Source organism: Herpailurus yagouaroundi, unplaced genomic scaffold (genome assembly GCF_014898765.1).
Source record: "Herpailurus yagouaroundi ecotype Mexico unplaced genomic scaffold, PumYag 190, whole genome shotgun sequence".
NCBI classification, from domain to species: Eukaryota; Metazoa; Chordata; class Mammalia; order Carnivora; family Felidae; genus Herpailurus; species Herpailurus yagouaroundi.
The window spans coordinates 3,389,870-3,416,700 of NW_024412421.1; the positions used below are offsets into that span (position 1 = coordinate 3,389,870).

The 26,831-nt window shown below is 41.7% G+C and overlaps 1 long non-coding RNA gene across 2 annotated transcripts; it reads right to left on the reverse strand.

The window, feature by feature from the left end:
• Positions 1–1,709: 1,709 nt before the first annotated feature.
• LOC121010005 (uncharacterized) lies at positions 1,710–26,097 on the reverse strand. 2 transcript variants are annotated; one of them, XR_005780955.1, is made up of 5 exons: positions 26,013–26,097; positions 22,550–22,706; positions 20,704–20,837; positions 9,059–9,131; positions 1,710–2,075 (listed from the first exon to the last, which is right to left on the reverse strand). It is a non-coding gene; the product is annotated as an uncharacterized LOC121010005 (long non-coding RNA). The 2 variants fall into 2 exon arrangements; XR_005780954.1 differs by lacking the exon at positions 9,059–9,131.
• Positions 26,098–26,831: the final 734 nt, after the last annotated feature.

Genomic DNA, 26,831 nt, shown 5'->3' on the forward strand with positions numbered 1-26,831 from the left:
GACATCCTGAGCATTTTACCATGTGCCATGCATCTTTTCTATCCAGTAACTCATTTGATTCTCTAACAGCCCTGTGAACTGTGAGGAAACCACACTCTACTTTACAAAAAAAGAAAACTGAGTCCCAAAGAGGGGACATTATCACTCCAGCAGAGCATAGACCCCCCAACCCAAATTTTCTGACTCTAGGAAGGGTACTGTGCAGGGCTGTGCCAGCTCATGTGGCACCTTTGTGCCAATTAACAAGACACGCATCATCCAGGCATTCACAGCCATCGAAGAGGTTGGTGCTGTCCACCCCTCATCCCAGTGCTCCTGTGCAGAACCAACCTATGCACTGTGCCCTGCAGAACTGGACCTTGTCCCATACATCTGCCTCCTCCTTCTTTCTCCCCTCACTTATATCCTGTGTTTCCCTTACTATCTCTGACCTTCAGTGAGCCCATACACAAACTGAAGCTGGGTTAAACAAGGATCACCAACAGTCTCCCCCATTGTGAAATTCTTTTTTTATGCCTCAGCTGAGGTGGAAAGAAGCAGCCACCCAAGAGATAGAATGTGAGCATCCAATAACACCCCAAAAGTTGCCTTTGTGGTGATTATAATTTTGTCATCATCCAAGTCCCTTGGATTAAGCCATTGAAGAAAATCACAGTATGGAATTGATTGACTACTGTATATTTAATGTATATCATTCTGTTTCTTCTGAGATATACATTTATTGTTTCCATTTAAATGATGAAAGTGCCAAGATCAGAGAAGTTACATATCTTACCAAAGGTTGCACAAGAGGCAACACAAATCTCCTGATCATAAAGCCAAAATCTATCCACCATATCTCCCAATCACCACCCTTTGATCCCACTTTTTATCCGGTTTTATCCAGGATGCTCTAGAGATTCAAGGTCATTGAGTTTAAGAGTGAAAACCACACCCCAAGCAAATAACGGTAAAGGGAAGGCTACTACTTCATACACCAGGCAAAGTGGAGCGGAGGTGTGGAGGCTCCAGCAACATGACCTCAGTGCTAATTCAGAGAGCCCCTTCCCCACGACCCTCAACATTTGCTGTGTGAACTGCAAGCCAGTCTCTTCACCTCTCTGGGCCCCTGGTTCTCACTTGCTGGAAGGAGATACCAAGCTATTTTTCTTAGCAGACAGTGCTGTCACAGGGTGCACAGAGATGATCTGTAACCAGATGCCATGCAGTTGAAACACCCTCAGTCTTACTGTATACCAGGTCAAGATTCTCTGTGGCTTTTGACAGCCTCTCCACTGTTACCATGGCTTTAAGACCACTTTCTAAATTGTTGGCCCGCATCATGAAGCCACAGAATTCAACCAAGGAATGCAGTCACGCATAAGGAAAAAAATACCATCTCCTTCCAGAAACTCCTCACAAGGGTAAAACTACATTTGCCCTTGTGCCTTGTTTAGAGGTGAAGCCACATACTCAATTATGCTGGCCTTCCCCTCTCTCCTTGCAGGTACTGGGTGAGGTTAGGCTGGGGTTATTGATGCAACATTCCTATTTTAAATGCAAAACAAAAGAGACATCGTTTGTCTTGAATGCAAAATAAAGCCCCAGTGCATTTTTCAGGCAGCTGATGCACAATTGGTCTAGCATTCGTTTCTATGGCAAACACAAAACAAGCAAAAACCCTAGCAGGTTTGAGGTGGTTGCTTCTCTGTGAACACAATCAAGCAAACTCTAAGGAGGCAGTTTTTAATTTACATTTGTGTTGAATCCTTACATTTATATAAATAGTGCTGGAAATGATTCCCTTGTGTTCTTATAATACTGTATCTGATTTCTGGAAATGGAACTTCCCCAGATCCAAAAAATTAGCAATAACTTAACATCAAACACAAAGTACTTAAAGTGCTGTTTTCAACATTTTTGCAGTTGCTGGGCTAGTAGTGATCTTTAAAGCAGCCTGTCCACAGACGTTTCACATTTGCATAGGATCAAATCATAAATATCTGCTAGAAAGCTCATGGCTCAAAGAAGCTGTACTCGGCCTTTTAATATCTGTAGCTAATTTCCTCTCCATAGTAGGGTTGTCTTTCTTTTATCTGGAAAAAAAATAGAAAAAGAGGCATTATTGAATCATTAGAATAATTTGTCCCCAATAAGTAAAATTTTCTTTAGATGATTAGATTAATTCTATAGGAAAAAAGGAGATAATTTTTGGGTAAGCTCTGATGTCTTATTTCTTACTCAAAGAAATGATCACTCCCTTCCCCACCCACCCTCTTTATTGCACACAAAGACACACAGCAATAATTTGCTTCCTATTAAGGGACAGGTCCTTAATTTCTCTGTGTTCAGGAGCTGGTGCTTTCATTCCTAGGCTTCTCATCATTGGATGCCTGGGGCCAATTCCCCAATAATTCTGGTAGAAGAGAGGCAGGGCATGGGCTTCAGAAGACTTCCACACATTCCTGTCCCAGCCCTTAAGGCAAGGCACCAGCTGGGAGGGTGAAATGTACTACTTTCATTTAACTCTACAAGTGTCTGCTAAGAAAGGGACTGAACCAACACTGACTCAGAGCTGTAGGACAGACAAATATGAGTGGTGACTCTCATGTATGCCAAACTCCTATGGATCAGGCTCAATATAAACTCGAGATGCCTGAAGTTATTGAGAAAATGAGGGTCCAGTTAAGAGGTGGCAGGAGAGTGAAGGGGCCAAAACTCACAATGATTTGCATTTCATTCTCGTCCCCACCTCCTAACAGCTATGGGATCCCATAAAAATGGATTAGTGTCTCTAAATTTTCTTTTCTGAAAAATGTGAATAACATCCCGTTGCTTCCATTAGAGGTAAAGTAATATTATATGAGTGTTTGGCACCCACTAAGTGCTCAGTAAATAGCAGAAAGTACAGTGAGATCTGAGACAAGGGGGATGAAATGAGCCAGGGAGACTCTTAAAGGGTACAGATTTTAAGTGATAAGGAGTAACTGGGTTTGGCCAGGCAAAAAGGATCCCTTCTAGTGTGTGGGTAGCTAGACCAAAGGCATAAATGAGCTACTGGGAATAGCCCACATGGAAGACATTAAAGAAAATGGCCCAATACCCATCCTGAAGCTCCCTTACCACTACAAACCCAAAGCCATCATACTGGGTGGCTCAGGGAACACAGCTGGTTCTTACCACTTGTCTATTTGACATTATGACAAAAGCAAGATTGCAACAAATAAAATTTCCAGAGCATTCCAATTTGGTGTACACAAATGAATATGAATTAGCATGAGACTTGCCCAATAATAGGTGCTCAAGAAGCTCTTATTTGTAAATGAGACTGCTCTCTCCATTACTATGGATAATAATGAGTAGAATGCCTTACAAATTAAGTATAACATCCATTCACTATAATTACTCAAGATATTAGTATTTTTGCTCCCTCTATCCACTTGAGAGAGAGAAGCAGATGATACAAATGAGTTCAGAGCTAACATTTAGTCTTTTTAGAACAAATAAACTTACATAGATTGTTCAGTGCTCAATTTCCCACCTTGATTCTCGATAAATGGGAGCTAACATTCAGGATGACGACTTAAGGTCCTGCTGGATCCATCGGTATGAAAGAAAGATTCCACTACAGCCACTAGACTGTTGTTAAGGCAGGAAAGTGGACTCATATTTTCATAGAATGTTAGGGTGGGAATTGACCTTAGAGGTCATCAAATCTAATCTTCTCTTTCACAGATGGGAAAACTGAGACCTAGAGGGATGGGAAGACTTATTCAGAAAGTCAGAAAGCAGGCAAAACAGAGCTAGGACTGAAACAGGATGCCTGACTTTTTTCACCTCATGTGTGCAAGAAAGTCCATTAGTAACAAAATCAAAACCAATTTAATAACCAAATCCAGATAGATTAGATTAGATTGACACAAAAACCAACAGATGATAGATAGATAGATAGATAGATAGATAGATGATAGATAGATATAGATCAATTGATCAGAATCTCCATTCCTCGTGCACTTGGATAATCAAAAGTTTATCTACTTATCACCCCACTTCTGTTAAATGGGCAGTTTTATTTTTCACCTATGTCCTCATAAAACCATCCAAAGTCTTCTCTCTCTTCTGAACTGTCTGCTTCTAATAGTGACTCACAGTTTACAAAACATTTTTATTATCTTATTGAGAAGCAAACTCATTCATCCTAAACTATAAATGGCTTTCATTACTTGATAATGCATCCTGGGTAAATCCCAGAACCCTATGAGATTATAAACCCTCTTTAGGTAAGAAGTCTGCCTCCCTTCTTCTTACATCCTCCAAGGCAGAGACTCCAAAACAGTTTTATAGACTGGCTGCATCAGAATTACTTGGAGAGCCTTCCAAAAATACCTATTTCTGGGCTTCACTTATGAAAACCCTGATTCAGTAAATCTGAGGTGAACATTTCTACAAAGTTCCCCATGTGGTTCTGAGAATTAACCAGGTTTTGCAGTACCCCACACCAGGCTAATATCCAACAGGACCTCAATAAATACTTGCTAAATGACCTCTGAAGGACAGATTCAAGTCTTTTATAAAACCAACAACTTTCCAGATATATGAGAGATTTTTGGAGCAACTGTTCAGTTCTAAAGACTGCAGGGCATTCTCTTGTCATTTTCTTATTCAAAATCGTAATGGAATTAATCTCCTTTTTGGGATAATTTGTTACAGACTGTGCAGGTGGATGACTAGAAAATATTTAATCATTAATAATCCAGCAGAACTTAGCTCCAATGTGATGCAAAAGTATTAAAAATTACCTTTGGATCATTTGACAAATAATGTCAAAGAAAGAGGGAGGAAGAAGATGAAAGCCTGGGGAAGGGGGCAGTGCCTTGCCAAGACCAAAATAAATTGCACCTACTCTATTATGACAACTGCTTTGCCTGAGAGAGTTGAAAGGAAGATAATAAATAAAGATGTTCATGGCCAGAGGCCCAGTATCTGCCTGGAAGCCAATGGCCAATGTTTAGGCACGCCTTCCCTGGTTCATGCCAAAGCTTCAAACACATTACCAATAACTGGAGCCATCAAGGTGACCCAAGCTAAGATTGATATATCCAGATGTTGGGTGTGGTCATCAATGTTAATAACTTGTACTAGCAATGAGCAGATGGCTTGAAGGGCAGAGAGAAGTTCACATAAAGATAACATGATTCTTATCACTGAGTAAACCTGGGATAAGAAGATCCCAAGAAAAAAACCCAAATCCAAGTTCTAAGCCTTAAATGTGGTCAAATATTTGGGGCAGGGCAGTGATAAGGGTCTTTGGTCTATGTCTGTGGAAGAACTTGTGTTGCCCAAAAGAGATACTAGGAGATTGAACTTAGAGACAAGTTAGTATTCTACTATGCATATGGATAAGGGCTGTCGCAACTTGACCGATGACAAAAACGACTTCTAAGATACATATTTTTAAAACCTGCTGGCCTTTTCTTGTCTCTAAAATAACAATATCACAAGAAGAGATGAGCCAACTGGCGAACATCCATCAGCAAGTGGTCCCAATGAGAACTGCCTGTGCTCTGCCCCTGGACAATGTGACACTCTGCTCCCCAAACTGCCTGTTCAGCAAACCTTTCAACATCTGCGTGTCAGCACCTCAATACAGCAAAGTCATCCTCAGAGCAGAGAGAAGCTCAAGGAATTTGGATGAGAATGGACTTGGGAACCTTGAAGCAGTGGACTCAGAGGATTTGTATTATTTTGTATGTGTGCCCTTTCATGAACAACCAGAAATAAAGTAGTAAGAAGTTAAGAGCAATTCTTGCCATATTTATCCAATTGGATCTGTGTTAGATAACTCAGAAAAGGACCCTCAAATTTTCTGATGGCCCTGAAACTATAGAACATCAAAGTAGGCATGCTTTTTAACATCTCTACAATGTCCAAAACTAACATTTTAGACCATTCTCTCAGTTGACTAAAGGGGAGACTGAGACCAAGGAAGTTGGGTGGCTAGGTGAATAGAGACAAAGTTCATTTGCGAATCTCTTTTGTAAAATGCTGTGTGCTTTTTCACATATATCATGAAAGAAAAATATAGGATGGATGGATGGATGCATGCATGCATGCATGCATGGACAGATGGACGGGAGGAAGGTAGGATGGATGGGTGGATGGATGGATGGATGGATGGATGGATGGACAGGTGGGTGGATGTATGGATGCATGGACAGATGGACGGGTGGAAGGTAGGGTGGATGGATGAATGGATGGATGGATGGATGGATGGATGGACAGATGGGTGGATCCCCAGCATTACTGCATGAAAAAAAGTGAGACACTTGCAGAAATGTGAATCCAACATGAGAGCTTGAATCAGCAGTTTCTTCCTTCAATCACTCCTTTATCTCCTTCAATTGCCTTAATTCTCCCATAATTAAGACAATTAAATTCAAAAGAGACCTCTAAACCCAGTTTTAAAGTTCTCTTTAATACATATCCTCAGTGCTTTACTGGGCTTATGCAGTCTCATAACTTCCTAAATGTTGACGACCCCCAAATTTGTATCTCCAGACTGGACCTCTATCCTGAACTTTAGGCTTATCTATAAAACTGCCTCTGCAACATCTCCCCTTGTATGTATAAAAGATATTCCAAACTGTATGTCCTGACTAGACTCCTAATCTCTTGTTCCCCATGCTTGGTGCTCCCATATCCCCATCCAGCCCATCAGCAAATTTTGTTGATTGTACTTCAACGAAACAACAAGATCTTACACTTCTTGCCACTCACACTGGTTCAAAACCTTTTTTTATTTTTATTTTTTTACATCTCTTTATTTTTGAGAAACAGAGTGAGACAAAGCATGAGTGGGGGAGGGGCAGAGAGAGAAGGAGACAGAATCTGAAGCAGGCTCCAGGCTCTGAGCAAGCGGTCAGCACAGAGCCCAATGCGGGGCTCAAACCCACAAACTGTGAGATCATGACCTGAGCCGAAGTTGGGCGTTCAACCGACTGAGCCACCCAGGTGCCCTTCACTGGTTCAAATTCTGGTCCATCCCACCATGATCCCTCCATTCTCCCTGATTCTAGCTTGCTCCACTTTGAGAAATTTTTGACAGAGCATCAGAGAAATCTTTTCAATACGTAGGGTAGATCATGTCACTCTTCTGCTCCAAACCTTCTGAGAGCTCCCCATCTCACTCAGCATGAAAGCTAAATTTCTTCAAATGAACCACAAAGCCCCACATGATCCAGCCACTCATATCTCTGAACTCTACCACTGCTCTCTCCACTCCAGCCACACATGGCTCCTAACTCCCCAAACCCTGAAGCCTGCTCCAATCACATAACTGTGCTCTTTCCCCTCTCTGCCTGAATTCTCTTCCCTTAGATTTCTACCTGGCTCATCTCATCTCCTGCATGTCTTTATTCAAATGTCACCTTATCAGTGAGGCCTTTTCAAGCCATAATATTTATAATTACACCGGCCATACTCAGAACTTCTTATCCCTTTCTTTACCTTATTTTCCTTTAACACATTATGACTTCACAGGAAGTCCAAGAAGTAGAAGTTAAAATAGTTCTAAAAATAGCCACTGTGACACCCTTGGTCTTCTGCTTTCTTTTCATAGGAACTACAGAAAGTTATGAGGCTTGACTCTTTCTACATTTCCCTGGAAATCGGGCACTAAATCCAGAGCAACGGGCTGAAATTAAAGATATTGATTTGCTTAAATGAAGCACATTTTCCAACACCTGGTTTAAAGGAGAAAAATCTCTTTCTATGCTGTCAAGACACTCTACATTTTGCAGCCTTGAAACAAATGCCAGGAGAATGTCATTCTTCTTTTCCCATGTTCCCTCTATAATTTTTATTGTATTTTAATTTACCCTTTGTTATCTAACAGCATCAGAAAAGTAAAATTCAAATAAAAATACCACCATGACTTGAGATGAGGCAAAGAAGTCTCTCTTTCCCTCTCTCCCCCACCCAGACACACACACACACACACACACACACACACACACACACACCTCACATAACCTTCTTCACAAGTTTATTTATCTGTTTTTTTCTGACTCCAAGACACCAGCAATGTGTTTTGGGGAGTGTGGGCAAATGCGGAGATTCTGCCTGGAGACTGGGAATTTGATATTTGCCTTCTCCCAGATCCACCCATTCAAGGTCCCCTTTTGGTTACTTATTGTTGAAATGACTCTGCAATCACACAGTCATAATTGCTGTAAACAAACTGGCTGATCAATCACTTGTGTTTTGTCCTTATCATCTGGGCTCCTTTTTTTCCTGTTTTCCATACTCACCATTTTTCAATTCATTAAAAAGCATGATTCATGAATACCTGTCTTACAAAATGTTCGTCTTACAGACCTGGTTCGACTGGCCAGACCTTTTTTTCTCCTGCTACCTATACACTTAACCATGTATCTCCTCAAGTGCTAACTGCTTTCTGGGATGGTAATTATTATAACAATCTCTCATTTGTTGAGATGTCAGGATGTCCTACAGTGGAAGCTTCCTAACTTATCTCCTTATTTCCAAACTTGCCTCTTTAGGCCAACTGAAATGCCTTTTAGAAATTAAACCAGAGGTTGTCTCTACTGCTACTAAAAGCCATGGAGTGAATTCCAACTGACATTAAAGCTAACTTCAAATTCCATGGCCCGTTCCTTTAGGTCCTGCATGATCTGTTCACTGCCTCTTTCTCAACCTCATAGTCCTCCTCTTTCTCTCTCATTTATTGCTCCCCCACCACTCTGGCCTTCTTTCTGTTCTTCTGCTCACCAAGCTTATTCCTGCCTCTGATCTTTGCACATTTTATCACCTTTGCCTGAAAGGCTATTCCCCAAGATGCCTGCATGATTGACTCCAGCAAGTAATTCAGGTCCCATATCATCTCTTCAGAGGCCTTCCCTGACCACCTCCACTCCTCCACTCCTAGGGGTTCCCTCTACTATCGTACTTTTTGTAGAATTGGTCACAAGCAAGAATTCTCTTCTTTGTTGACTTGCTTACTTATTCATTATCTGACTTCTCAATGAGAATCTATGTTCCACTAAAGCAAGGACTTTACCTGTCTTGTTTCTTGTTGCATTCCTAGGGCTATAACAGTTCCTGGCACGGAGTAAGAAGCTCAATAAAAATTTCTGGAATAAAAGAATAAATACATGATCTCACTTAATCTTCACAAAATACAGACAATACAATGGAGGCTTACCAAAGTTAAATTATGTTCCCAAGTCTAGTGTCAGAAGTAGTAACTGAACCTGGGTTTCCAAAACCATGGTCATTAGGTGAGGACTCTGGGGCTTCATCCCTCTCTTTCTTCAGATGTCTAAAGAGATGCCCAAGTCCTGAGCCATCTCAGCCAGACCCAGAACCATAGAATTAATTATTTGGTTAGATTGAGAAAACACTAATATCAATCTTCATTCAGTACCTAGACCCTTTCCCAAGCAAAGTGCTGTGTTATAAAATCACAAGCTCTCAAAGCAGACAGACCTACGTTTGAGTCCCAGTTGAGTGGCCTTTGATAGTGTCCTTCACTCCAGACCTCAATTCCCTTATTCTTGTTCTCTAAGTGGGAACATGCCTTCTAGGGTTACTTTTGGGATTATATGAGATAAGATACAGAAAGTGCTTAGTACTAGACCAGGAACATGTAATGTTCAATAAAAAATTATCTATTTTTAATGTTGTTGTTAGGACTGAAAAAAAATGTGATATAAGAGCTAAGAGAATTGATTCTAGTGTCTTGCAGATCTGGATTCAAATCCTACAACTCTATGACTTTGGGCAAACTTTGGGACTTCTCTGTGCTTTGATTTCTTTATTTGAATATAGGAGATAATAATAGCACCTGATTTATTGGTTTTTATGAGGAATAAAAGAGAGCATAACCCAAATCTCTGTCCACATAGTAAGTGAAAAAAACCTAGAAGCTATTGCTATTATCATCATCACCATCCATCAAGTAAAATAGTGGGGCTTTGTGGGGGATAAGGAAGGAATCTCTCTGCCTCTTCCAAGACTTGTATCTGTGATCCTGGAATTTCTCCAGACTAGCCAATCTCCCTGCCACCTCTCAGGGCTGAGACAATATACACTAGAATCCTCCATTACGCGCTCCCTCCTGCCCCCTTCAGAGGCCAAAGGCAGCCTAAAATCTCGATCTCTCCTTGAAACCACACCACACAAATCCAGATGTGCACACACGTGCACACACATACACACACACACACACACACACACACACCTGCACTCAGAATCCTGCTTAGCTTTCAGAGGAAAGAAAAAGGCGGTTGCTGTTGATCTTGTCAAATTGCAGCCATCCACATCACAGCTCCCACATACTCCCCCAGGCCCCTGCCTGCAGAAAACACACTCCAGTTCATTTTTTCTTCCTCGCTACCAGTTGGACAGACTTTGTGGACCCTTTTAAGACATTTTGGGGTATTGTTTCCCAGCATATGTGGGCAGCATTACTACTTCCACCCCCTCAGGACTACTTAACAACATCAGCAAAGCAATTAAGCCTGGTTTTCAGGAAAATGCCAGCGGCTCTGCAGTGTCTGGATGGGAGTCTCAGCCCAATTATTTCCAGCTAGTTGTGAACTGCGGAAAAGTGGACTTTACTTCATTAGAATCTCAGCTCCCACTGATTAAAAGTCGGCTGTGTTAGAGACAGTAAGGAAAAATGAAACAATTAAACTTGTCATCAATAAAATTGCTGTGTATTCCTCAATGCAGAGTTTTACTTCTCTCCAGAGGAGTGATTAAAATGAACTGATTGAACTATAATTTGATTGACTGGAGAGCCTCCATCCATTGCGCTGAACCTGAACTTAACACTTATTGCTCTTCTTAGCTTGGGACATAAAACCCTCCTGCAGGCCTGCCAGAGCCTGGCAGGTGCTCTGAACCCATCAGGTGGTGCTTGCCCTGCGCAGAGAGATCTGCTGAGGCATGTGGTAGGCAGAATAATGTGCCCCCAAAGATGCCTATGCCTTAACTCTGACACCTGTGAATATGTTACCTTACATGGCAAAGAGGGACTTTGCAGATGGGACTAAGGTTAAACATCTTGACAAAAGGAGATTATCCCCTTATCCAAAGGCCCAATCTAGTTATATGAATCTTTAAAAGAAGAGAACCTTCCTGATGATGTGACTACAGAAGAGTCAGAGAGAGGCAATGTTGAAGTCTTTGGAGATGGGAGACAGGGCCATGAGGTAAGGAATGTGAGTGGCCTCTAGGAGCTGGAAAAGGCCAAGGAAGTGCATTATTACAGAGCCTCCCAAAAGGAATACAGTTCTATCAACACCTTGAATTAAGCACCGTGAGATCTTTGTCATACTTCAGCTAATCTTTAGAAGTGAAAAACAACAAATTTGTGTTGTTTTAAGCCACTGAGTTTGTGATAATTTGTTACAGCAGCGATAGGAAACAAATACAGGGATCTGGGCAAAGCTGGGCAAGAAGGGCAGGCACTGGTATGTATAGTCATAGTCCAGAGGCTGCAGAAATGAGCCAGATGCCAGAAAGGAAGCAAGCTGCATTCATGGCATGATCTGGTGTGTATATGGTGCAAGGATTTGGAAGGGGAGCAGATGGGGAGGAAATGCCTCATGCCCTGAACATGTTACGTAGGACATCCAAAGCCATCTGACACACAGAGTTTGCAAGGAGATTACATTTCACTTATTTTGCAAAGATCCTGCACCGAGTTGGTGCTCAATAAATGCTGAGTGATTTAAGGTTGAATGAAAAATGTACTAAAAGAATAAATGAATGGAAAAATAAATGTGAATCAAGTAAATGCTGAGTGAGTAAAAATGCTATATCCAAGCCTGATAATCTGGGCATTTTGACATTGGGTCAGGAAACCATACATCTTACCATGCAGAACCCCATGGAAAGCAAGAAGAAAGCCCAGAATAAGGCAAAGCATAGTCCTGCTTCCTAATTGCGTTTCTGCATGCAGGTGCTTTGAACCCATTTCCAGGACTTGTCTGAGATTTGTACCTAGATTTGGAGCCAGAATATGAATTCCAGCTGGGATTTACCACATGTCTTCATCTGCTCAGGCCACCATAACAAAATGCCACAGATGGGGTGGCTTAAACAATAGAGATTTATTTTTCACAGTTCTGGACGATGGAAAGTCCAAGATCAAAGTGCAGCCTGATTCATTTCGTAGTGAGGTCTCTCTTCCTGGCTTGCAGATGGCTGACTCCTTTCTCTGTCCTCACATGACCTTTCTTCAATACTGTGTTCAGATTGGGAGAGAGAGAGAAAGAGAGAGCACTTGCTTCCTTCCTCTTCTTGTAAAACCACTAATCCCGAGGCACCTGGGTGGCTCAGTTTGTTGAACATCCAACTTCAGCGCAGGTCATGATCTCACCATTTGTGAGTTTGAGCCCCACATTGGGCTCTGCGCTGACAGCTCAGAGCCTGGAGCCTGCTTTGGATTCTGTCTTCTTCTCTCTCTGCTCCTCCCCACTTGTGCTCTGTCTCTCAAAAATAAATGTAAAAAAATTTTTAAAAAACCACTAATCCCATAATGAGGACCCCACCCTCATGATCTAACCTAAATGTTACCACCCAAAGCCCTGTCTCCCAATGCCATCACTTGGGGGGTTAGGACTTCAACATATGAATTTGGGCGTGGGGGACACAAACATTCAGTCTCTAACACCAGAACAGTTATGTGACCTTCAGTGACTTACTTAACCTTAGTGATCTCCATGATCTCATCTGCAAGTCAGAGTCTAGGAAACAAGTGACAGAGAGCACTCACAGAGTACCTATCATATCTCAGGCTCTTTGCTAAGTGCTCTCTGGGCATTAAACATCTTACCACTCCCACTAATCCTGTACATTCTGACAGCATATTATAATTTTATTATAGAAATAAGGAAATGTATGACACCTAGAAAGAGGGAGTAACTCATTCATGATCATAGTGGTAAGGCCACAATTTGGACCCTAGTCTATTGGAAACCAGAACTGGGAATCTTAACCCAACATAAAGGAATATTATGATTGAGGCTGATATGATTGCTCGAAAACTCTTCAGTCCTAGAAACACTTTGCAGAGCTAGGCAAAGGCAGTTAAGGCCATGTAAATCCTCTCTCTTAATAATAATTCAAAGGAAGCTCTAAAATACCTACAGTTGAATAACCAAAGTGTGTGTGTGTGTGTGTGTGTGTGTGTGCGCGCGCGCACGCACGCGCACGTGTGTGGTTTTGCCTGTGTATATTTGCCGACATTGTGCATAAACTGTCATTATGCAATAGAAATGTTCCACACAGAACAAAGCACTGTACAAGGCCTGCCATTCATGTGGCGGCCCCTAACAATTGATGCTTGCTGCCATTTTCCACTGGAAAAGAAATGCGATTTCTGTATGTCAGGTGACAGTCTTTAAAAGGCCTCCAATGATTCATATTTCAATGTGTATTTAATCCACCCTGGCAAACAGCCTATGTGAGCCTCTCCACTGCCTTCTTCCTAGCAACCAAGGCCTTTTGTCACAACTACTTCAAATGGGCTTGCAGTTGCTTTGCATGTAGGGCTCAGATTCCTGACACCAGGACCCGCCTCTCCTCTCCAGCTCACAGCATTGAAAGAAAGATGGATCAATGTGGCCTGTACCTTGAGAATGAGTTTAGTGTCAAAGGTTCACGTCCATCTTGTTTATGAGTCTTCTAGCACAAGCCAGTGCATCATGTTGCTCAGGAATAAGAGGCTTATGTGAGGCTAGCTTGTAACTAGAGCTATGCCAAGACTGTTCTATTCCATGACTCTGAGGCTGTGTCCCTCACTCCGGCCTTTGTGAAAGCCTCCAGGGGGCCACCCAACTAGCTCCCATGATGGAAGGAAAACAGGCATGGGAGAGGGGAGAAGTAATTGTGCTTCTTGAGCAGTGTCTGACTCTACAGATAGATCTTCATTTTTACAAAATATATTTCAGAGAGAGAGAGAGAGTGTGTGTGTGAGCGGGGGAAGGGCAAAGGCAGAGGTAGAGAGAGAATCCCAAGCAGGCTCCATGCTCAGCATGAAGCCCAACTCAGAGCCTGGATCATGACCTGAACCAAAATCAAGAGTCAGACACTCAGCTGACTGAGCCATCCAGGCACCCCACTGCAGATAGATCTTCTTTCCCCACTTTATAGATTACATCTTTCCCAGGCTTTCAGAAAGCATCTGTATGCCCATGACTCTCAAGTTTAGTCTCCAATCAAAGTGTCTTCATCAAAGTCTAGACCCAAAGAGCCAACAACAAATTGCCATCTCAGCCTACATACCATATAGACATCTCAGACTCAAAATGTCCAACTGTTTGATCTCCCACACACATATTCACACATGTTCTTATCTCATTTTTACTCACTTCAATAAATGACACCATTGTTTCTCCAGGGAATCATCACTGAAACTTCTATCTTTCCCTGACATCCAACCCATTGGCAACTCTGGTTTACTCTACTTCCCAAATATTCCTCAACTCTACCTACTTCCCTCCATGCTCACTTCTATTGTCAGCTCTTAAATACCATGAAATCCTCTTAATTGGTCTCACCATGGCTACTCTTGGCCTTCCACCAAATTAGTTACTTCACTATGTTAAGAATGATCTTTTTTAAACCAAAAATTGGATCACATCATTCTTCTGATTTAAGTACTTCTGTGACTTCCCTTTATCTGTAATATAAAACCTAAAGTCCTTTACTTGGATTACAATGCCCAACATGAACTATCCCCTCCCTCCCTCTGCAATTTTATCTAATGACCGTCCTCCCCTCATTTATTATGGTCTCATCAACCTGGATTCCTCTTGGCTCTGCAAATATGCAAGCTTTTTATTATCTCCTGGCCATAATACGTGTTGTTCTATCTGCCTGGAAAGCTCTTACCTCTGCTTTTCCCATGTTGTCTCCTTTTATCCCATTAAGAAACTCAGCTTTGGTGTGCCTGGGTGGCTCAGTCAGTTGAGTATCTGACTTTGGCTCAGGTCATAATCTCACAGTCCATGAATTTGAGCCCCACGTCAGGGTCTGTGCTGACAGCTAGGAGCCTGGAGCCTGCTTCAGATTTTGTGTCTCCCCCCCTCTCTCTCTCTCTCTCTCTCTCTCTGCCCCTCCCCCACTCATTCTCTCTCTCTCTCTCTCTCTCTCTCTCTCTCTTTCTCTGTCAAACGTAAAATAAAAGCATTAAAAATTTTTAAAAAGAAAGAAACCCAGCCTTATTACACTATCTTCATAGTTTATTCACCTTCTCCATCCCCGCCATACTCTATCATTTCACATGATTCACCTTTATAGACTTATAACAATTCATTTTTATCCATTATTTTCCTATTTTTTATTGTCTATTTCCTCCTCTAACTTGGCAACTCCAGGCGGATTTGTTCCATGCCTGGAATAGAGTCAATGCTCAGTAACTACTTAACTAATTAAGAGCTACATAGATGAATGATTGGCTTGACCAAAATTCCACAGCTAACAAGTGACAGGACCAGGATTCAAACCCACATCTGCCCCTCTCCATAACCTGTACTCTTGAGTCATGATTTTTGGCCTCAGAGCTAATCATTGGGAAATTCATGTGTCTGCCTTCCAGCCCATTATGCCAGGAGTCCAGCATTCATATGCTGCCATTCCCACCGAAGGTTTTGGTAGAAGATAATCCTCTCACAGAGAAGTCAGAGGTGGAATTACAGATATCCAAAGGAAGGAGAGGCCCATGTACCATCCAGGGAAGCTTTCTGGTCTACCTATGTTTTAAGTTGTGATCATCTAGGACACATACTCTGCCTATGTAATTGGCATAAGAAAGGACAACCGACTGCTCCCCAAAAACTCATCTATGGGTCCCCAGAGACTGAGTTCTGAGTAGATGGGGCCATGAAGACACTCAGAAACTTTTCAGTGGCTAAGGAGCTTATTACAAATATTTTATGTATCCCAGACAAATGCCTTTGGCCCACCTGAGTTCCATGCAGCTGTGGGGGCATCTCTGAGCACACAGCCAGCATCCTATCTCAACTGTGTCTCAGAAAATCTCGATTTCTTTATATCCTCAAATATTATCTAAATCCATGAAGATCCCTCAGCGACTGACATGTGTAGCCCCGAAGTATATGCTAGATAATAACTCCAAAGGACATCCTCAACCTATGCGGCATGAGAGTCTGGACAAATGCCTCAGCTTCCCATTTGTCAGAGTGACAATTCTGCAGTGCATGCTGCACCATTCCTCAGAGAGTCCCCAAGTGAAATTGAATCCCCATTACCCACTGTGGTAAGTCACTCAGTAATACATCTTCTACCGGCTTTTCTTCTCTCTCTTCCTGCTTTCTCACTCTACTTACTTGGATCACCCCACAACTAAACTACTTACACACAACTCTGTGCCTCAGGCTCTTCTTTCAGGGAAACCAACTTTAAGAAGGGCTAAGTCCTACTTTAGTGTTCACCACTCAAGGAACTACAAGCTGAAAAGAAAAAAAGCCAAGTATTGGCTCTGAGTAGTGCTCCCAAAATGAAAAGTTTGGAAGCAGAGACCACTGCAATGTGAAGAAACCTTCCCAACTGAGTCAGTCCTTGGCCTTTTGACCATCAGTAACCTTGAACTTCTGAGGTCATCTTGCTCCACTCTAAAACTTTTCATAGCTTCCTGCCCCTTTTACCCAACACCTAAACCTCTTAATATTCCTCCAACTTATTGCTACAGGCTCACTGTTCTGCTTACAATGGCTGCTTCAAACCTCTGCACTCCCTATGTTCTAGTGGAACACCAGACTTCCCCACCTTGGATACTTTGTTTCTTATACCTCCATCTACCCTGTTCAAGAAGCCATCCACATAGGACCAGCTTATGTCATTCAGCTTGTGTCATCACACTGGGCCCCACGTTTAGAAGGGCCCCTGTGCTTGAGTTAATGTTCTGCTCTTGTCATCTTAAAATTCTTAATTATCTTTTGAACAAGGAGATCTGCATTTCACTTTGCGCTGGGCCCTGAAAATGGTGTGGCTGGTCCTTTCTCCAGAGCATGCAGGCATGAGATTTGACTTTTGATTTACCATACAGGATTGTCAAGGAATTATCATGTCTCATATTAGGACAGAATCTCTTTCTCCTCTCTTGCCTCTCAGACCAAAATATTTTTAAAGCCAAAAGTGGATTATTTGAGAGAAGGAGAATGTTGTTTCAAGGCTGCCTCTGCCCATTTTCTTAGTAAATTTGGGACCAAGAGCAGAGTTAATCTGAACATCCTCAGGGGTGCCAAATATTCCCAGGTGCCCAATAAATATTGTCAAGAGGTAGAGGCTATATCTGTGAGTTTTAAGGAAGGGGAATTCCGAGGGTGCTCTCTCATATCTCCTTTGTTGAGTCTCAACATCTTATTTCAGTATTTTGCAGGTCTTTAAATACCCATGGTTTATTTATGAACTGAGCGTTATTAACTGTTTGAAACTTCATTAAGTCCTTCCCTGGGGATAGTCTCAGCTGAGGTCCTTTTAGATGATCCCTCCCCAAATATCTGTCTAGTTTAGATTTAATAGAACAGTTTATTGTATGTTGATAAAATAATAATGAATTAATAAAGCTTTCACTGAGACTTAGGTAACAGATACATAATCTATCGTTGTTAAAGCACCATGCAAATGTTTTTAATAATCAGCATTTAATATGCAGCAACCCAGACGTAAATCCAGCCTCAACACACATTTGGAAAATCATTTTAAGCAGCTCATGAGTTTCTTGGAGAGGGGAAAATCCTCTCCAATTAAAGCCAATTGTACAGTTGGATATCTGGTATCCTTGAGTCCCTTATAAGGACCCTGGGCCCTTAGTTCAGGAGAAGCAGAGAACCCACCACTGGGAGATTCCCCCAGCTTCCTCTCCCCAAGAGATTGGGATTTGTAGATTCTTGACACTTCTGCCATGAATTTTGAGATGCTCCACCCAGAAAATGAATCAAGGATACTATAACCAGGAGATTTGGACACCCATGTTTATATAAAACATTACAAGGATAGCTACTAAACAGCTTCACAGTGGCAGGTGGGAACTGCCACAATAATCATATATAATAGTTATATCCTGTATACAATAGAAATCTTATCTGCTGTTTATGTTCTATAAGACTTGCCCTCTGGCTTGACTTTTCCAGACAGGAGTCCTGTACCAATATTTAGACCAAATATCACAATAAAAGTTATTCTTTATCCCCTTTTCCTGTATCTTATTCTTGAAAGAATGTTGATGCTTGGGTGACTGACACTGGTAATCACCTTGAATTTGTGCAAAAGGTCACATTTCAGGTTGAGATTTTTATGATCTTAGAGAAGTACCCAGGAGAGGTGTAAGCAAGTTGTCATGGAAGTGTCCCATTTCAACACCTTGAGAAACCCAGCTTATTCACCTATAGTGAGTGGAGATAGAGACCTATATTATAACCAGACCATCTCCATCACTGACTAATCTCAGTGCCTGCAGCACCACCATCACCACATTTCCTTGGGATTAACTGTAAACCCTGAATTTGGTAAAGTGAAAGAAGTGTTGGGTTTAAAACTAGAATAATTGAATTCAAGGCCAAGACATAATCTTGCTAGCTGTTGTTCCCTTAGGTAGGTCCCTTCTCTGAGCCTAAGAAAGGACATTGGATTTCATGAACTTGAAATGCACTTTCAGCACATTTCAGTGCATTCTGTCTGGGGGAAGTAAGACATTTAATTTCATTAGTAGCCATAATCACCTTAGCGCTGATTAGTTTGCTCAATATGGAAACACCTTGAAAAGCAGAGAGCAGGTCAGTGAGAGTGTGACTGCCAAGACAGGCAATCTTGCTGAAGTCAAGCAATTGGGGAATGAGGTGGCTCTAGGAGAACAGGTTCTAGCATGGCATTTCAGTGAGAAGCTCTGGCTATTGAAGCATAAGGTATGGACATTTCAAAGCAAAGAGAAGAATGAAGAAGGAAGGGAAGAACTGCAAACAAATAAAAACTTCACTATGTTGTCCTTTTGGCCAGGAATGGTCTCTGGTCACTGGTAACAAGTAATCTCAGCTCTGTGTTCATCCCAGAACTTGGTGCATAAAAGCCATCCTGTACATTTGGAGCCATATTGCCTTGACATCCAATCCTGATGAGTTTCTCAAACTCACTGTGCTTTCATGTCTTCATCTGGAAATTGGGACCAATAGCCCTCATAGAGCCATCATGAGTCAAATGAGTCCATATATGTAAAATTTGGCTCAGTGAGGTTTGCTATTATTTTCCCTCTGCCCCTGTGTTTCTATTTCATGGTGAGTGAGGATGGGAGGTGCAGAGAGAGGAAACTTTATTCCCCTGTCCTGTGGATAATAGCCCCCTTAGTTCTTACCATACTTTCTTAGAGATCCTGTCATCTCTTAGACTGTCAGGCCAAGAATAGTGCCTCAGACAATGGCCCTGGGCAACATAAAAGGGATTTACAGCCCAGCTGGCAACTCAGGCTGCTGCCTCCTCTAGGGGGATTTTGTCCTTAGAGGCTCTAAAATTCCAGGGAAGAAATTACAGTGTCATCTTTTAGCTTTGCCCCCAAGCACCTGTCTAACACTCTTTAGCATTTTCGGATGTATACATACACAGATGCACCTGTACACACAGGTTTGTGTAAGTACACATATACATGTTCATAAACATAAGCACCTATACACACTTACAGAAATCTGCAGAGAGAAATATACATATAAACATGCACATATATACACTCACACAGAATAATATATGTATGTACACATAGAGACATGTACTGATGTAAATACACCCACAAGAGGAAAAATATTGATATATGTATCTATACTGGTACAATGTCACTTGGCACATGGTTATATTGTCACAAAGAGTATATCCATGAACTGGACCACATGTCCAGCAACTTTGAGGAAAAGAGAACCTAGGAAACCATGCCTTCAGCCCTCAGTTCTAGTTCAGTCAACACTACATAGACCCAACTTTGTAGGTGTGCTAGGGACTCAGAGTGGAGGACGGAGGCAGGTCAGAGGAGACTGTCCCACAGGCTCTAGGAAGGTCCAGCTTTCAGAAATTTTCCAGCCCTGAGAACCCATGGAAGTGAACACCAGGCTCTCCTGGTCAGAAAGTAAGCAAGAGCACTCTGTTTCTTAGACCTGTGGGCCCCAACCCCAGATTTCCCACCAGCTATGAAAAGGAATTTCTGAAGAGCTCCTGGCCAACCTAAAGTAGAACCAGCTAAGAGTAACTTCAGCCTGATCAGATTCGCTGGAAGAAGAGGAAACCTAGATGGGCATTAGCCAGAGTTCACCAGAGTTCACCAGAGTCAGGGGCAGGGGTGAAAGATGACTAGGGAGAGTCATGATGCTATGGAATCTCCAGCATAGCCTCTACTGCTCCTTTGAGGAGGTTCTGCCTAGAGCATTTCTGCCACATTTCTCCATGAGGTTTTGTTGATTCTAAAACACTCGTGGCTTCCTGTTCCCACATGCCTTCTTTCTGCCCCTCACTTACAGGTTACAGACCCGTGACCACCATCCTCACAGGACACCTATGACCTACTTCAAGATGACAATTCCCACCTGCTCATGAAGGCCCCAGAGTCACCATCAAGACAAATAAAAGGTTTCAGGTCATGGAGAAAATGACCACTGGAAAATTCAGTCTAAAATAATCTACTTTGCATGTTACCTGGAGGTACAAAATAGAATGCGTCCCATCACAATTCCCCAGAATGACTCAAAGAACATTCTCAGCCCTCAAGAATTCCTCAAGTTGGCTGCCATCATAAAAATCATTTATGGGAGGCTTCCATTCAAATGTACCTGGAATGAATAGTATATTTACTTTTAGGAGCTGTTACCATAAGGAGAGCTCATAGAACAGTTAAATTTTAATAGATAACACTCTAAAATATTAGGTACTCCCTTGGACTTCTCACTTAACTGGGCTACCCAAAATAAGCCGGTTCAAATTCCTCACCTGTCCAACTGCAGACGGAACTGTTCAGGTAGAAGCAAATGAAGCAAATGTTCACAAGCAAATGAAGAGCTTGTGGCAGGATTCATGTACCATGAGAAGTCTGGTCTGAATGGCCATGTTGTCCTAACGAACTCTGTGAGTTTATGAATCCATGACATGATGGAAAAGACACAGGACTTTGGAATAAGGTTTACCTCATGAATTGGGGAGCCAAATAGGGAGTTCATATTTGAATTGTAAATCCTAGTGCCTAATCTGGAGCCAGGTTTCTACTTGGAGAGGGCTATAAGCCCAGATGATTGATTGACCCTCCAAGTTTTATCATGTCCCATAAGTCCTCATGACCAGTCCCTGCTTTTTTTTTTTCTTTTTTTGGCTTGTGTTCATATGTTCCCTACATTCTCATGTGAAGTGACTTAGGGTCTGAGAATATGCCCACTTCCGTGGCTCCGCACTTGCCATTCCCTAAGCAAGTGCTCTAATCCTCCACTCCTCACCTTTTGGACTCCTACACATACTTCAAGTCTCAGTCCAAGAGGTATCCTCTCTGAGTAGCCTTTTTTGACCCACCTTTCCTGGAGGCTGTGTCCTTCTATGAGCTCCTTGAGCACAATGTCAGAATTTTTGCTTTCTTCTAAATTTCTCCAACTAGACTACATGAACTTTTTAGGAAGATAGCAAGCATTTATCTTATTGCTGTTATCTTTAGCAGTATCCTGGAGTCTGGTATGTAGCAGATGTTTCAATAGCATTAGCTGCATACCTGTATGAATTCAGTGGATACGAGGCAGCTAATGTAGTGGTTAAGAGCCAGACTTTGAGCTAGACTGCCTGGGTTTGTATCCTTGTTCTGCCACTTACTAATAGTTGGACTCTGATAAATTCCCTTATCCTTTCTGTATCTCAGCTTTTTCATCTGCAAAATGGGTATTATTATAATCATAGGGTTATTATGAGGATTAAGTGAGCTACTATGCATAAAATGTTTAAATAGTGGCCAGTACATAGTAAGCACTCAGTGCATGTTTGCTGTTATTATTACATCAAATAAGTACAAAAGCATTCCCATCTGGGCATTATCAGTGATTCTGAAAACTTTTCAATGGTCAATGCCAGAAGAGAAGAGGGCAAGAAATGGCTCTACTTGCCCTTTGGCTCCTATAACCATCTCTTCTCTGGAGCCCAAACATCCTCTGTTTAGTCTGAGTGGACTTTATTTACAAGGGCCTAGTTAATCAAGTCCATCTGTAATGTAAATGTGCTTCTCATTATGCTAATGAAAGCACTAGACATGCAAATCCGTAAGCATTTGCATGCCTAATGCAACAGTTCTTGTCCACCCTGTTCTGTTGCTATTTACTATCTAGTTTTTATGACTTATGGATTTCCAACCCTTTAAATTTATATCAGCGCCGTGACATATCTGCAAGCAGCGACAGTTTTATGAGCACTAAAAAAGCTGCAACACACCACCACTAAATACTAATGACATAAATGCTAGCTGTAATGGCCCCTATTTTTATTACAATACCAAACCTCAATATATTGCAATTACCTCTGCACTCAAACCAGACCAAGCCACACTGTACAGGAGCCAGACCAGTGGAGAAGATGTGACCCACAGTAGAGTTTCCGGGTCAAGCCAGTCTATAGCTCTGAGGAGCTGAAGTCAGCAATTATGGCAGGAATTTCATCTTGAGAATCCACTGGGCCTGGAAGTCAGAGATCTCCATTAGAGACAATGCACTTAGATGCTGAAATAGGCCTTAAAACTCTCAGGTATTGTTCAGAGATGGCTCATATGTTTTAGCCCTGCCACTCTCTGCCCTCCCCATGAAAATGAAGAATAAAACCAAGGAAAGGTGTCACAACTACAGGTCCCCGCTCCCAAATGTGTCCCTAACCTGCTATGTGACCCTGAGCAAGTCCCTTCCCTCTCTAGGCTTTAGACTCTTCATCTGAAGAAGAGAAACTAAATATCGCTAAGAGTGTTTCCATGTCCAATATTCTGGGACTGGTTCTATAGAAAATTCAAGCCCAAGATGTAGCCATTAATTTTCTCCAGAATGAAAATATATCTACCAAGACATTTTTATGCCTTGTTTTATAAGTTCTGATTTTGCACCTTAAAATAATAACACCTTGAATTTATTTTATGGCATTTTCCATCTAAAACACTTTTCTGTCTGTTATGGCATTCATTCTTGGTGTCCTGAGAGAGTTGAGCCAGACAGGATTTTTTTTTCCATTGTGAAGGTGGAGAAGTTGAGGCTGGGAAAGGGAGAAAGGGTTTCCCAAAATTTTAGAGCACATCAGGGCCAATGTCCAAATTAAAACCTATGCCTTTATTGGCGACCTTTTATTCAGCTGTCTCTACCTGTCCTGTGGCTACCCCTTCCAGAATCTGTGAGTAAGAGTGGCCTTTCTTGGTATAATAAGAAGGACAATGAAAAGATCTTGGACCAGCTTCTCTACAATGCTTCCAACTCCACCACTGGGGTTTTGTTCATTTGGCTCCTGATATGAGCCCCTGGGAGAGGTAGTTCCCTAAGCAGTTATCCATCACCAGCCTTTCTGTGTGGACTAATTTACAGGATCACTTTTCCCAGGGAGAAATAGTTAAGGGCAGGCTCAAGTGACAGGTGTGCATCAGTTGAGAACATGGGGGCATTTTCTGGGGGCAGGAAGCCTGGATGGAGGATATTAAATGGTCACAGGAAAACAGGAGTGGATGGTCTTGAGAGAAAAGAAGAAGATCAATGAGGACAAACTGTCCCATCAAAGGCCAGTCTCCTACTTCCATTTGCCCTGTAGGCCATGAGATGAAGTCCTGCTGGCTCAATGCAGAAAAAGATGATGCTTAACCTATTTGCTTAATAGCATTTTCAACATTAGAACTTCTCTTGATCATTATTTGACTAAGACTATTAAAATCCATTCAGAATGAAGAGAAATCACTGAGAATGGCTAAAAAGTGGTGTCATGGACTGAATTGTGTCCCCTCAAAATTCATATATCAAAGCCTTAACCCCCAAAGTGATTGTTTGGAGACAGGGCCTTTAGAGAGCTAATTAAAGCTAAATGAGGTCATAAATGTAGGGCTCTAATCCAGTACGAGTGATGTCCTTATAAGAGGAGAGATGCTAGAGATGTATGCACACAGGGAAGATCACAGGAGGGTAGAGTGAGAAGGTGATCATCTGCAAGCCAAGAAGAGAGGCTACAGGAGATACCAAACGCACCAACACTTGATCTTGGATATAAAGCCTCCAGAACTGGGAGCAAATAAAGCTCTGTTGTTAAGCCACCAGTCTATGGTGTTTTGTTATGGTTCTGGTTGACTCCCTCAAAGGAAAAGCTGTAGGAGTAAGCTTAACCTCACATTAAATGGAGATCTGTGTCTGAAGAGGCTAAGGATATAAAATGATAGGGAAAGGCAGACTCATCTTCAAGGAAATACCTCAGCTGTCTCAAAATCCCATGCAGGAATGAATAGAATCCTGGGGAAACTGCCCAGTAAACTCTGTGTAAAGAGCAAATTAACAAAGGGATGAAAAGAATCCCAACATATGATACTTCAGCAAATAACTACTCACTCCAGTACCACAAAATAGGGAACAGTCACCCTGGGTGTGAGCATGTATTTGGCAGAACTTGAATTGTGTCTCCCCTTATGAGGTCTGAAATCCTCATAAAAGATGAAAATGTCATCTCTTTAGGTAAGGCATTATTCTCTAGTATTAATATAGTTGATTGACTGTAGATTTCTATATCACTTAAGACTTTGGTCGGCAACAAAAGTAAACCCAACCCACATGGCTTAAGCAAAAAAAAGGAAATCATGTAACCAAAAGATCCTGTAAGTGAAAAGTTTATAAACCTAAGCATTCTCAGGCACAGCTGGAAGAAAAAGCTTTAACAATATCATTAGGACAAGGTTTTCCTGTTTGCTCACATCTATCTTCCTCTATGTTAGTGTGATTGTCATGAAGCTCCTCCTTTTTGATCCCATAATGCCTGCTCATAGCTACACAATATATTTCCTTTCATATCCCATCGGCTCCAGGGGGATCACAGGAACAAATCACTATGTCCCAGGAAACTTATGACTCTGATCAGCCAGTTAAGAGTCACATGCCTGGAGGAAGTAGAGGAATCGGCTTTTCCCAAAGCACACATATTACTGCTGGAGGAAGGGGAGGGGAAAAGATACACCTTTAACTGAGAAATGAGGGCTGTTACAAAAGACAGAGTGAATGGATGGTTGGGTGGTCAAAACACAACCAATGTACATTCTGACATGACTTCCTTTTGTAGGTAAATTTCTGGTGTTAATAAGAGGAGGAAAGGTAGAGGCATTGTCCAAAGAAGACAAATCTGGATGAGCCCATGTGCTCTCAGTTGCATGTAACCAATCACCTTGACTATTGGAGAAATAGTCCTTCAGGGTGCATATGAAAAGTCACCTGTTGGATCTCTGGTCTTAGTTATGCCATATAAGGAGCTTAGATATCATCTTTCCCATCTTTACAACAAGAAAAACGCTAAAAAAACTGAAAAATCAATATATTTTTTGAACCCATTAGAGATTTTGGGATTATAGGGCAAACCGATGTCCTGAAATGTGGAGAGACGGTTAACTACAGAAAAACACAGCCAAAATCAGCTTACTTGGAGCAGAAGCTACTGGAGTCTTAATTCAATATGACAAATAAATGCAAATTTTGGTGAATTTCTGGAGGATGAATGTGGATGAATGTGGACTAGCTTGAGAGTGAGAAAATCATGGGGGCCACAGTCTTACATTTATCCTCACACTTCCATGGATTTTAACTCCAGAAACCCCACCAGATCCCCATGGTGAACAGCCAGGACAAATCCCTCATATTTCTGACTAAGAGAGGGGGGGAAAGTAACATTTTGAAATATGCCCAGTGCATTCTCCATAACAAAGGCTTATTCTCCAGTTAAAAGAATTTTACCAGAGCCTTATCTCAAATAGGCAGAAAGTCACTTACCCAACAGCAGCCCCCTCTAGACTCCCTATCTCATCTAAAGAAAGGGAGAGAGAAAGAAAAGTAAGAAACTCTTGTGAAGGTCACAGCCTAGGGAAACTAAAACACTGGGATTGCATCATAAAATTATAGAATGCCTACACCTGCTCCACACCTTACACCACAATAACAGGTTTCTGATGTAATAATAGTGAATTTTAGCTGAAATAGATGCAAGTCCCAGATTCCACTTAAGATTTTTGGAAAAACCATAGACAACAGGAAAGACAGAAACAAGGACACTAGAAGAATCTGAAGCCCATGACACTTATGCAAACATTAAACAAAAGCCAATACCTAGATGGACTGAGATAGAACTTCACACTAAAAGCCCATATACCTCATTTCCTATTACCTAACATATCATGTCTGGCTTTCAAAAGATTACAAGACATCATGAAAGGAAAAATACAGTCTGAAGAGACAAAGCTAGCATCCGTACCAGACTCAGATGTGACACAGATTTGGGAGTCATTAGATTGGAAATTTAAAATGACTATAATTAATATGTTAAGCTCTCTAATGGAAAAAGTAAACAACATGAAAGAACAAGTGTGTAATATAAATAGTAAGATGGGAACTCTAAGAAAGAATCAAGAGGGGATGTTAGAAACCAGTAAAGAATGCCTTTGATGGGCTTATCAGTAGACTGGCCACAGATGAGGAAAAAATGAGTGAACCTGAAGATATGTCAGTAGAAATTTCCCAAACTATAATATAAAGAGGGAAAAAAAAGAATGAAAAAAAATCCATCTAACAGAATATCCAAGAACTGTGGGACAA